This window comes from Brachycentrus maculatus, unplaced genomic scaffold (genome assembly GCF_059751285.1).
Source record: "Brachycentrus maculatus isolate JH-2025_06_01 unplaced genomic scaffold, ASM5975128v1 h1tg000626l, whole genome shotgun sequence".
NCBI lineage: Eukaryota > Metazoa > Arthropoda > Insecta > Trichoptera > Brachycentridae > Brachycentrus > Brachycentrus maculatus.
Window position 1 is genome coordinate 73,616 of NW_028281363.1, and position 13,050 is coordinate 86,665.

A 13,050-nucleotide genomic window follows, 5' to 3' on the forward strand; every position below is an offset into this window, starting at 1 on the left:
GATTTTAAATAAAACCCTCCCCTCCCTGGAAATCAAACCCGAGACCTCCAGTATGGTAGCCGAGCGTGTTAACCATAACACTATGGAGGCGGACAAGATATTGACTGTTAAATAGTCATTAATATAATAATAAACTATTAATATTTAATGTAAAATATTTACTAGCCTTTAAATAATAGATGTTTGTGAGTAGTTTAGAAATGACAATATTTTGAGTGTGTCCAAATACTCGTTAACAAATCTAGATTATATCCAACTATAGGGGTTATTTTTCATATTATTTTTTGACATCTCAACAAAGATGAAGAAGAATATGGAAGTCTGGAAATTTGCGAGGCTTACGACCATCATATGCTCGTTTAAGTGATCACTTTGCACACGTGTAACATTCATCAATTCTACCCATGATCGACAATTACACTATTCAAATACATTACACTATTCAAACTTCTAGATAAATTGAATTATCTCGATACAAAGTTCTTGAACTCGAAGTATGGAGGCGGAATATGTAGGTAGAAAAAATATTTACTTTTTATAATTAATATAATATTAATAATAATAATAATAAAAACCCTTATCCACACCCCAATGGTGCATAGGGCACTGTGTCATATAAACGCAGTGTTATCTTGATCGTTTACACATGAAGGAAGGGTGATCAGCCCTCCGCTTCAGGTACCAGTCCATGGTAATATTGAATAAATATTACAGTGAAAAAATCACTTATATTTATTTTACCCCCCTTGGGAATCGAACCCGGGACCTCCAGAACGGTAGCCGAGCGTGCTGACCATTACACTACGAGGCGGATATAATATTAGCCTTTCAATATTTAATGTTAAATATTTACTAGCCTACAAATAACAGATATTTGTAGTACATGATTTGAATATTCGATGAGTCAAATATAGCAATAGCCTCAGTGCAAAGGATTTTATTGTCAAAACATTGAAAGGGGAGCGCCAGTGCCACCCCTGTTTGTGATTAATCGCCTCTAAAGTGTCACCGTCTCGGCCCCACGCACACTCACCCCGACACTTTTAAAATCCCTTCCATCGCACCCCCGCCCCGCCGTCAATCCACCAGGCCGCAATGAGACAGGACAGTAATTAGAGCATCGATTTCTATAGACGACCACGGACATCAATGCGCGCTTATATTCTTACTCCAAATATAATTTATCCATATTTCACGCTTTCCTGATACTACTCAACTAACAACTATATAGTTTGATGAACTTTTATTTTATAATTAAAATGTAACTTTATTTTAAAATCACTATAAAATATCTTCATAAAATGTAAGACTCAACAAAGCAAGAAAAAAATCATTGTTAATTTTAAGTCAGCTCTATTGCAATCACCGATTAATAAATCAACGAATAAACTCTTTATTAGTTTTTGATCGGGTTGATGTATTTTAAAAAAATCAAACCAGTCTTATAAAATATGTAGTTAAGCTGTCAATATTTGACATTAAATTGTGTTCTGTTAGGTTTAATAAATTATCACACAGTTCGAAAATTCAACAAATACTTTGTTTTGTTTATTTGCTTATCAATCAATTCTATAAACCGATCAGAGTTTTCACCAATAAGTCATAATATTTATTTAAACGGGTTCGTAAATGTACAAACCGATATTTCATAAAATGATTTCAAAAACTTCACTAACCAGGAAAGCTTTTTATAAACATTAATATTATCAAAAAGTAGGAATATGTGTTTGGGCTGAATTTCTGAAAAGATTATGATATTATATATATCGTATATTTAATACTGTCCTTTGAATGAAAACAGAAGGCGTTAAATATATATTATATATATATATATACATATATATATATATATATATATATATATATATATATATATATATATATATATATATATATATATATATATATATATATATATATATATATATATATATATATATATATATATATATCTTATTCTTTTTGTAGAATAAGATATATATATATATATATATATCTTATTCTACAAAATTATTAATTTTACCACAACAAATGTGTTGTTTATTTTGATCTTACTAGGTTTTGTTTGAAAAGTTGTTTATAGATAAATTGTAAATAATAATGTCTAGTTACTACATGGTTTATTGCACGAAAAAAATGGCAAATAATGCATTTAAGGTTTAAGAAAGTTATAAAATCAATCATTCAATGTCAATGTTTTTGTATTATTTTATTTATTGTTTCGGCATTAACTTTGTGGTAAGACATGTTCAACGAATGATGGAAAACAGACCTGAATGATGGAAGTTTAACTTCTGAAACATGTAGTCTTTAATAAAACTCAAGTGGTAAAAAACGAAGTGTTTTCTTTAATCTTTGTATTATTAATTGATTTGGTATTAACGCTGTGAACTCCATAATTGTCATAATATAAGTGTTAATTTTTTTAAAACTCAATAAGTGGTATTATGTAAGTGTTTACTTTTTTTTGAAATAATCAATATTTTTGTACGTATTACTAAAGGCATAAATAATAAAATATTAAATTTGATTTTGCAAATAGTTTCCTTTTTAAATTATTTGGTAAAGCTCTTCAATTTTACATGTTTTTTTTAAAAACTACGAAGACGTACTCGTACATAAAAAGGCTAATTAAAGAAGGTGGCGGTATCAAGTTTCGCATCACCATCAAAAGTAGCTGCTGGCCCCAACAATTTTTGTATATTATCAGCGCCGTAATAAATTATTTAAGACAGACGATCACCATAAATAGAGTGGAGGTACTTCATTTTAGTGTGCTGCCAATACAACGGTCACCCTCATCCCTCATCCCTCTTGCCTCATCATACCGCATAGCGGATTTTAGTACAAAACACAATCGTGCAGAGCGTTGGTAGTAAAAAAGACAGACTGATTTATGTTTTTGAGTTTATGGGAGTACGGGCCAGCAGAATTGATTCATTTTCACCGATATCGTATGGTATAATAGTGTTCTATGCGTTCTCGCTGCGGCCATTGCTTATCTGACCGTAATTACGTATGTATCTCACGTAATTCTAACCTAATGGTACATTTGCGGTTCGAATTCAAACAACCGATGTAAATATTTGTATCTTGATGTTACTTTTAGCGTTTTCTGGTATTTTTATTTTTATCAATATATAAGTAGGTACCTACTTGAAACTTCCCGTGGAGAAATATTTTTTTTAAATTTTGGAAATTTAATAGAATACAACTCAAAACTATAAAGTAAGCGCTTCAAATATAAAGTAAACATCAAATCTATAGTAAGTGGAAAAAAAATGTTAAAATTAAATCGTTTTCTTATTTGTAAAATAAACAGGACAATCAAGTTTTATTTTAAGAATGATTTAAAAAAAAAACAATAAAAGATAAATCAGATTGATTCATTCTTTCCCCTTTTCATATAAATAATACAGATTTTTATAAAAATAAGTGTGTTTACGAGTATCTGTTTTCTGTTTTAAATTATTTTACTAACGAAGATAAACTTTTTAAGATAAAATATAATCGTACTCATTTATCGTCGTAAAATTGCAGCTGAAATCCAAAAATATAACGTCACGAGCTCATTCTGTAATAAATGAAGGATGTTATATGAACAGAATATAAACATTGTAAAATAATGTATGTAACGGTTAACTACTTCATAAAAGGCAGTTGTGAATGTATCGTACCATAGTTCGTGTGGACGCAGAACAGCTCATCATAACGTGTTAAAGTAAGAGGCATTTTATGAGTGCAATACACCTTTACCGACAACGCTTGAAGCTGTAAAAAAACACCATGAAATTCCTATGAAAACTACTAACACCACATTGTATGAAATATTCCGTTTTACTACGAAAAAGCTGTGTTCCACGAGCAAACCTTTTTTGCATAAATAATGTATGTTGTATTATAATGTTCCTTGTTTTATAATGGTTTCCGAGTAAATAGTTTATAGCCCCAATAATTATGAAATAATAAAAATATATGATTATCACTGTTTCACAGGTAGAGTAGATTTTTTTAATCTTTCATATTTAATTACGATGTATTTGAATATTAAATGTGAATTGTCTACCTCCGTAGTATAATGGTCAGTACGCTCGTTTTTCGTACTGGAGGACCCAGGTTAGATTCCTAGGGAGGGCGGTTCAGATAAATAAAGTTGATTTTTTCACTGAAATACATATTTATTTATTGAGGGCTGATCACCTTTCCTTCATATGTCAACGATCAAGATAACCCTGCGTGTATATTGTGCAGTGGCCTATGAACCATCGGGTGCAGATGAGGGTTCGATGTTAAAATATTTGAACATGAAAGATTCCATCCTCACGAGTAAGATTTTCTTCCATTAATGAATGATTACTCGTTTAAAATCATGAAAAATAAAAAAATACCACAAGATTATATAAATATATTTTTTTTTTTATGGAAACGTTAGTTTTATTTACATTTGATACGAAACAGAGTTTGTGAGTTTGTGACATAGTAAAAATACAAAAGATAAATTACTTTTCCGATAACTTTATAATTTCCAGATTATAACCTACTTTTTTCTATGCGAGCATTCAGTATGCATATACCATATGTACCTTCATATGTAAAAATACATATGCTAAATGAGATACGAGCAGTTCTGAAGGGACCCAGAGTAGTACATATTCTAACAACCCTTTGTATATCGAATCGGCTCTGCATGGGGCGTCTTTATGGATTCATCCCTAATAAAAAGGCATTCATGGTCTGATATGAAAATTTTCATAAAAGGATCGCAGTATACAGCTTTGGAAAAAACCTAAGTGATATTTCACAGTTCAGTGACCTTTAAATCACTTATGTGAAAGAAAATTTTCATTGAATGTTGTATTTTATTAAAATCGATATGTATGAAAACTTTATATTAAACTACAAATTATAATTAAATCGATATGAAAAGAAAAATGTAATTTGAGGTGTTAATGTTGTAAAAGATCATTTTACTTTTAATTATCAAATACTTTTTTGACATTCGTTTGAAAATGCCAAAACTAGGCGAAATAAGTGTCACAATATTAGTTTTTGTGTTTTTCAACAATATAATTCATTTTAATAGACTCAAAAAATCTGTGTTTGATTAAAAAATTAATTAAAATGGTGTCCCACAAATAAAACGCCAAATCAATAAATAAATACTTCAATATATTCATGTATCTGATTACTATAGGAAAAATCGAAACACCTGTCATTTCAAGTTAAAAGCAAAAAATTATGTTCTATTCATCTTATATTAACGTTTTTAATATATTTAAAATTATTGTATGGTTTATTCATGATTTTTTATATGTATAATTCAAGGGAATCGTACACATTGGCTTACTACGAATATATGCAATACCGAGAGTAGTAACCATTGGTGTTATTAGCCTATTTTAAATTAATTTATTATTAGATTAAAACCAATATTTTTAGCTTTTCCACTTTTTTATTTGACCAGCGACCGGGTTTCGTCGTTGCCGACATCATCAGACTGGTTGTCGACATCGACACCGACATCGACAGACCAGTCTGATGATGTCGGTAACGACGAAACCCGGTCGCTGGTCAAATAAAAAAGTGGAAAAGCTAAAAGTATTGGTTTTAATCTAATAATAAATTAAAAATGCAATTCCATCACGAAGTGTCAGTGGATAATATAAATCTATTTTAAATTATTTTACGTTATCCTTTTTCTAAGTAGTATTTGACGCGTCGTTTTTTCACTAACGTTATATATTTTTAATCAAATTCAATCCACTCTTATAACCTCTGCCTTCATATATTGTTGATCCGATGGGGTGTTTGATTCGCCATTGGATGATGACAGGGTTAAAAAGTGTACAAGCGTTTTAAATAGTGCTCTGAAAAAGTTGTAGAAAGAAAGAAAATTACTTAAAGTAAATAAATAAGAAATCGGTATATTTTAACAAAGAAACCTTTTAATATGATCCATTAAAATATCCAGAAAACATAAAATTTTACTCATTAATTTTTTTACAAAAATGTTATTAATATTAGCACTAAACGTGCATGTTTAACCTCGGCTCTTAACGCATGTCTGTGGTGAAAACTTTGGTGCATGTTGGTCTTTGGGTCGATCAAAAATCGCATGTGTTAAACATTTTGCGTAGTTTTAAGTGTGTTAATGGTGCTATGGTGGTGAAGGGTGATATTGTTTGCATGCTGTAATAGTGATTGTCCTGACGAAGAGACGGGTACGTCTCTAAAATGGTAGACATAAAAATCTCGGTGTGTGGTTATATACTAATATTATTAACATTTTTCCAAAAAAATAAATAATAAAAATGACTAACCACAAAGTAAATGCTTTAAATATGAATAATATTGAGAATATAAAATTTCAACGAAATGTTTTAAAAGTAAATTTACTGTGAGATCTTCTGTAGAATTATTAGAAAGAACTTTCAACAAGGAGTTAGATTACTTTTATTAAGATGTAAAATTATACTATTAGAAAAGTTTAATTTGATCAAAATAAGTTGAAAATATAAGAATCCGAATACTCCAGAAATTCTTGCGTTTCAGAATAGCTTTCAGCTGTCACAAATGTTATTATTTCTGTCGAGGCGAGGGCTTCAGTTCCAGTTAATCCGCTTGTATTCCAGCTGAGAATATTTCTCTTCGACTCAAAACTCCAGAGATAATGCAAATAAAGTATGCAAATCCCAAATCAATTATAAAACGTACTCCTTCTCTCTAGCTTGCATGGTGCAGAGAGGAGAAGAAGATAGAGGGAAGGAAGTAATCTAAGTTTGTGGAAGTGAGGGGAACAAAAACGAATGAAACTAAAAAGCGCCGATTAAATGGAAGAGGTATATTTTCATAACTGGAATTTAAGCTTGAATAACTTCTGTCTGCCATCATAAAAGGAGACGCGGAAACAAAAGAATTTTTTCTTTTTACAAGAAAAAAATCCTTTGCGGTGAAGGCTTTAGTTTTTTTGGAGATCAAAAACAGAAACCTTATTATTTCCCAACTAGCTATTGTGCTTACAATAATTTGATATACATTTGAACACGTTTCATTTTGTGTAAAAATATTCTATTGTGTAAAGATATGGTATTTAAATCCAAGGAGCAAAAATATCAGAAAGCAGTGTTTTCACGATTTTGCGAACAAAATTTGTCCATAAAAAAGATCAGTTGAAAGTGGGTACTGCATTTGCTCACAGTCGATCAAAAACAACGACGCGTCGACCATTCATAGCGCTGTTTGGAGCTATTTCAGCGCAACAGAAACGGTTTGTGGCAATGGACGAAACATAAATTCATCACTTTCATTCATATTCAAATTCATACTCAGCTAAATGGACATCAACCGGGAAAAGACGCTTAAAGCGACTACAAACACAAATGTCTGTATTTTGAGATGCGTATGGTATTGTATTCATTGATTACCTTGGAAAATAAGAACCATTAAATCTAACATTATAAGGCGTTATTTGTCGGTTTGAAGAAAGCATTTGAGAAAAAAACCCTTATAAAGAAGTTTTATCCATGTGGTATGTTTGCTTCACTATACATGTCACACTGGGATTGGCTAAAAAGGCATAAAAAGGGGGATGAAGAGATCCAAACTCACTATAAAATTGGTTGTAAAGCCTATATTGGGGCTAGATTTGTAGCAGCACTAGAGTACAGTGTTGTAATTGCCAGCGATTTAGTAAACCTACATCATCGTCCAGTGTTTTCGAATATTTATCAGCTATTAATTACAACCGCCTCCGTAGTGTAATAGTCAGCACGCTTGGCTTCCGTTCTGGAGGTCCCGGGTTCAATTCCCAAGGGGGGTAAAATAAATATAAGTGTTTTTTTCACTGTAATATTTATTCAATATTACCATGGACTGGTACCTGAAGCGGAGGGCTGATCACCTTTCCTTCATGTGTAAACGATCAAGATAGCAGTGCGTTTATATGACACAGTATCCTTTGCACCATTGGGGTGCGGATAAGGGGTTTTATTATTATTATTATTATTATTAATTACAACATTTTTGAGAACGCCCAAATACTTTTACTAACTAACAGGAGTTTTTTTTTAAACTTTTTTTTATGTAAGAATAATCCGAAACTCGTATCTTTCATACATCCAAGTAAAAGGGACTCTGCTAAATAAAATATTTCACAATCCAACATACGAGTATGTATTTGGCTCTTGTGAAGTCACACGTATAGTGATGATTGATATATGTAAAAGTTCCAAAAATCTTAGAAGTGTGGTTGCCAATCATGGGTAGAATGGTGAATGTTGCACATGTGTAAGGTGATCACTTAACCGGCCTATGACAGGTCATAAGCCCTATAAATACCCAAACTTCCATATTCTTCTACATCTATTTTGAGATGTTAAAAAATTTAACTAATTTGCACATTACCTTAATAATAATAATAATAAATCCCTTTTCCGCACCCCAATGGTGCATAGGGCACTGCGTCATATAAACGCAGTGTTATCTTGATCGTTTACACATGAAGGAAAGGTGATCAGCCCTCCGCTTCAGGTACCAGTCCAGGGTAATATTGAATAAATATGACAGTGAAAAAATCACTTATATTTATTTTACCCCACTTGGGAATCGAACCCGGGACCTCCAGAACGGTAGCCGAGCGTGCTGACCATTACACTACGGAGGCGGCTATTATTAACAAAATACTAATTTATGTATTAATTATTTGACCAAACGGTGGGTACAATAATTAGTTAATGGTATTTATTGATTTGGCGTTTAATTTGTAGAACTCCATTTTAATTTATGTATTAAATGTCAAATCAAACACAGATTTTTAGAGTCTACTAAGTTATATTTTATTGGTATAAAACACATAAAAATTAATATTGTGACAATTGTTTAGCCTAGTTATGGCATTTTCAAAGTTATTTGTTTGAAAATGCCATAACTAGGCGAAACAATTGTCACAATATTAATTTTTATGTGTTTTTCAACAAATAAAATACAACTTCGTAGACTCAAAAAATCTGTGTTTGATTTAACAATTAATACATAAATTAAAATGGAGTTCTACAAATTAAACGCCAAATCAACAAAAATTATTAACTTATAATTGTACCCACCGCTTAGTCAAGTCGGAATAAAAATTCCTATTATCAGTCATCCTACGGACTCATTGGGCAATAAAATGAAGCAAACTGTGCAAAAGAATGACATTCATAAATCATCTTATCGATTAAACATTCATTACTGGAATTTTATTTAGTCCGAGGCGGACCAAATAAATTCACCAATGTAAAAGGGAGTATAATGATAATGTTCGGCTAAAGTAGTAATTACCCTAATATCGGTATAAACAGCGGGTTTCTCATATCCGTTCTCAATACTAATAACACCGAAACATCAAATCCGTGGCCATGCGTGAAAATGTACAAAAAATAGTGTACATTAAATGTAATTGGATTCCGTCGGCTAATGTAGTCAACTGGATTACTATGTATAACATGTCGCTCACTCCTTTCAAGAACGTCATAAATCAAAAATCGTCAATTTTCAGTTGTGCATGTTTTTGTGATGCCCAGAAAATGTACTATATCCCAACAAAAGCGGCATATTTTTAACTTAATATTTACCCGCTATACGGCAAAAAGTGTTGTTTTTCCATTTTGAAGGAAATGTATTGTTTCATTATTTTTTTAAATATACTAAATATTTTTCAAATGTAGAAAACACCTTCAGGTTTTACCTTAAAAGATCTGTTGCACAGTAAAAAGTTCAATAAGTGGCTTGATATTTATTTTTAATACTTTGTATTATATTTTTAATCTTTAAAAACGTTCTCCTGAAAAATCAAGTTTTTTGATTTATGACGTTCTTGAAAGGAGTGAGCGATGTGCGCGACGTACGAGTATGTATTGTAATATGCTAAGCGTCGTTTATTCACAAAACATTATTCATAAAAATAATGTATCTGGGTACCTATACACAAGGACAAGGTATTGTAACGTACTACATAAACAATTTGAATATTTTGCCATTTTGATTTTTTTTGGATTTCATTAGTGAATAAACCACTATTTAGTAATCATCGCTTTTAAACAGTTTCTAAGAATTATATAATGTAATTTACAAAGTAAAAATATAGACATTTTGTTGAACCATACACACATATATTTTCCAAATACATAGTCGTATGCGGTAGTTAGTTTTAAAAACGTTTAATATTCTTTTGAGCACTTTTCTCTTACATGCATGGATCAAAAGTTATATTATTCAGGCACCAGAATTTTATTTTCAAGAAAAAAAAAATAATATATAACATCTATAATTAAGAATAAAACAATGACGAAAACCTCTCCCTGTTGTCCATGTTCTCATTAATAAAAATAGCTCCCCGTCTGACATCCTAAGGGTAAACTATCAAATTTAGGTTGGATTTGCATACGGCATTTAAGAACATCAAAACAAGCGTCCCACCATTATAAAAAATACTTGGTATTTCATAAACACATGTTTAAAAAAATTCAATTTCAAAAATCACCCTCTATGATCAGCATAAAATAAATCTCGAGGATTTTCTGTTAGACTTTTATTTATTATTATTATAATTATTTATATATATATATATATATTATATATATATATATATATATATATATATATATATATATATATATATATATATATATATATATATATATATATATATATATATATATATATATATATATATATATAAATATATACATGTACAAAAAAATAATAATGTGATAGTGTTTTTACTATTTTGTTTACGTTACCAACGTAATAATCCTCTAGGGAACTACTAGCACCCGTTAGTTTCGTCGTAAATACGAATTTTATATAAATATATACATATTATATACTCGAATAAAGGCGATAGAAACTCCCTTTGTCATTAAGAACTGGTCGATTAAACTAAATTTATAGTTCATTGCCTTTACGAATTTTCAATCTAAACCAAAACGTATAAAATGAAAGCAGTGAAAATCCAATAAACGGAATTGACTAGCGAGACTGTTAGAGTTTTTTTTAAGGATTATATCCCCCCTAACAAGAGCTTTTCTATTAACTCCAATTTTGTTTAATATTGGATTTACCGAAGGCGTATAAGGCAAAAGGGTTTATAAGTATTTAACTATTATTCTCTTCAAATTAGGTAAAGTTTGTAGTAAATCATTGCCTGGGTATTTTGTTAGGTTTTAACCGCTTATAAGCCCATGTCTTACAGTTCAAATAAAAGTAACAAATTTAATTTTTTTAAATTAAGTCATCGAAGATGTTAGAATAGACTACAGATAAAGAATAAATGTCTATGAACTAATCAGAAACCTAAAAATAACACGAATGTAAGACAAGGCGAAAAAATTTGATAAAATCTTTAACTCTTGTTTGTTAAACGATTAGAGCATTAAGGCTCAATTTCAACATAATTTTCGTTAAACCGAGGTAACATTTGCAGTAAGAATTTTTCACTGAAAACTCCGTTTTTGCATGGAAAAAAAAGTTTTTCTACGAAATCAACAAACGATTTTGAAAAGAAAAGGGTTATTGAAAGATATGGAGTTTAAAAAAATAATAATGTGTTTTAAAATAAGAATTCGTCCGCCTTCGTAGTGTAATGGTCAGCACGCTCGGCTACCGTTCTGGAGGTCCCGGGTTCGATTCCCAAGGGGGGTAAAATAAATATAAGTGATTTTTTCACTGTCATATTTATTCAATATTACCCTGGACTGGTACCTGAAGCGGAGGGCTGATCACCTTTCCTTCATGTGTAAACGATCAAGATAACACTGCGTTTATATGACGCAGTGCCCTATGCACCATTGGGGTGCGGATAAGGGTTTTATTATTATTTTTTTTTTTTTTTAAATAAATATTTAAATGTATACATATATTCTAAGACTCTAAATCTACAATCTCAATATTAATCTTAATAAAACTAAATATATAAGTGTACACAAAATTCCCTTTGATATCATCAAGAAGAGCAGATCAAATTTCTAAGTAGTAAAAAAAGAATAAAGGGTTTCTGTAGGGAATTGTTAGCTGGTTAAAAGAGATGTTTGAAATGGGAAGGGCCACACTAATGTAATAAGCGCGAAGCATGGAGTAAATTGAAGTGTGATTTCCAGATAGTTCCATTAGCTGGCTGCACTGGTTGGCAGCGTGTCGGTTGGCGCCTTAATGCGGATTTCGACAAATAAACAAACACCTCGTTAGCGAGTCCACGTGTTCAACAAATATGGCGCATTTAGTGCTCCGCTACTAGACAATTGCCAGGATATTATTAAACGGCCCTTCTGGTAAACAAACACGAGTAAAAGCTCATAAACAAATGAATATAAAGCGTCGTTTATAAAGTCGTTACGAGCTTTCGTGCCGTTACTTTATGGCCGTTAGATTAAATAAACAGAGCTCGGATTAGGAGAGAACCGAAAAAACGACGCTCGGAACCTAACAGTTATAAATTATTGCCCCTTTCTGGCATTATTTTAAATTCTGTACTTAATTTACGGCAAATTAAGGGAAATATACACATTTGTGTATGTTAATTGAATAACGATACATAACAGACGCATAAAAACCCTCTGCTTTCTATCCCAAAACATAGTGATATTTTTCTTTTTCTTCTGATCCATTTGTACCATACACACACTATCCCTTTAACTCTCTCACCCGCACACACATACATACACACACACACACACACACACACACACACACACACACACACACACACACACAAACACATACACACCCTCACATACACTCACACATAGTCACCGTCTCTTCACTTTTCTCTCTTTATATAAAACTAAGTATTCATAACAAATATGTGGAATTATTTATTTAGCTTTATTATAGTCAATCTTATTTTTATTTATTTTTATGTACAAGCTGTACAATTCCCAAACGAAAAAATTAAACAAAATTAATCCTTATCTACGCTCAAAGGTGCAAAGAGCACTGCAAAAGGACACGATGTTTCGTTGATCTTTCATTATTCGAAGGAAATGTTGTCAGTCATGCCTTAAACATGATCAAATT

The 13,050-nt window shown here is 31.0% G+C and overlaps 1 protein-coding gene across 1 annotated transcript in view; it reads right to left on the bottom strand.

Annotated features, from left to right (window-relative positions):
- The window catches only part of loaf (low-density lipoprotein receptor domain containing lost and found), a gene marked incomplete at its 3' end in the record, with an annotated part of 95,690 nt that overhangs the window by 61,131 nt on the left and 21,509 nt on the right, over nt 1-13,050 (bottom strand). The window lies entirely within an intron of this gene.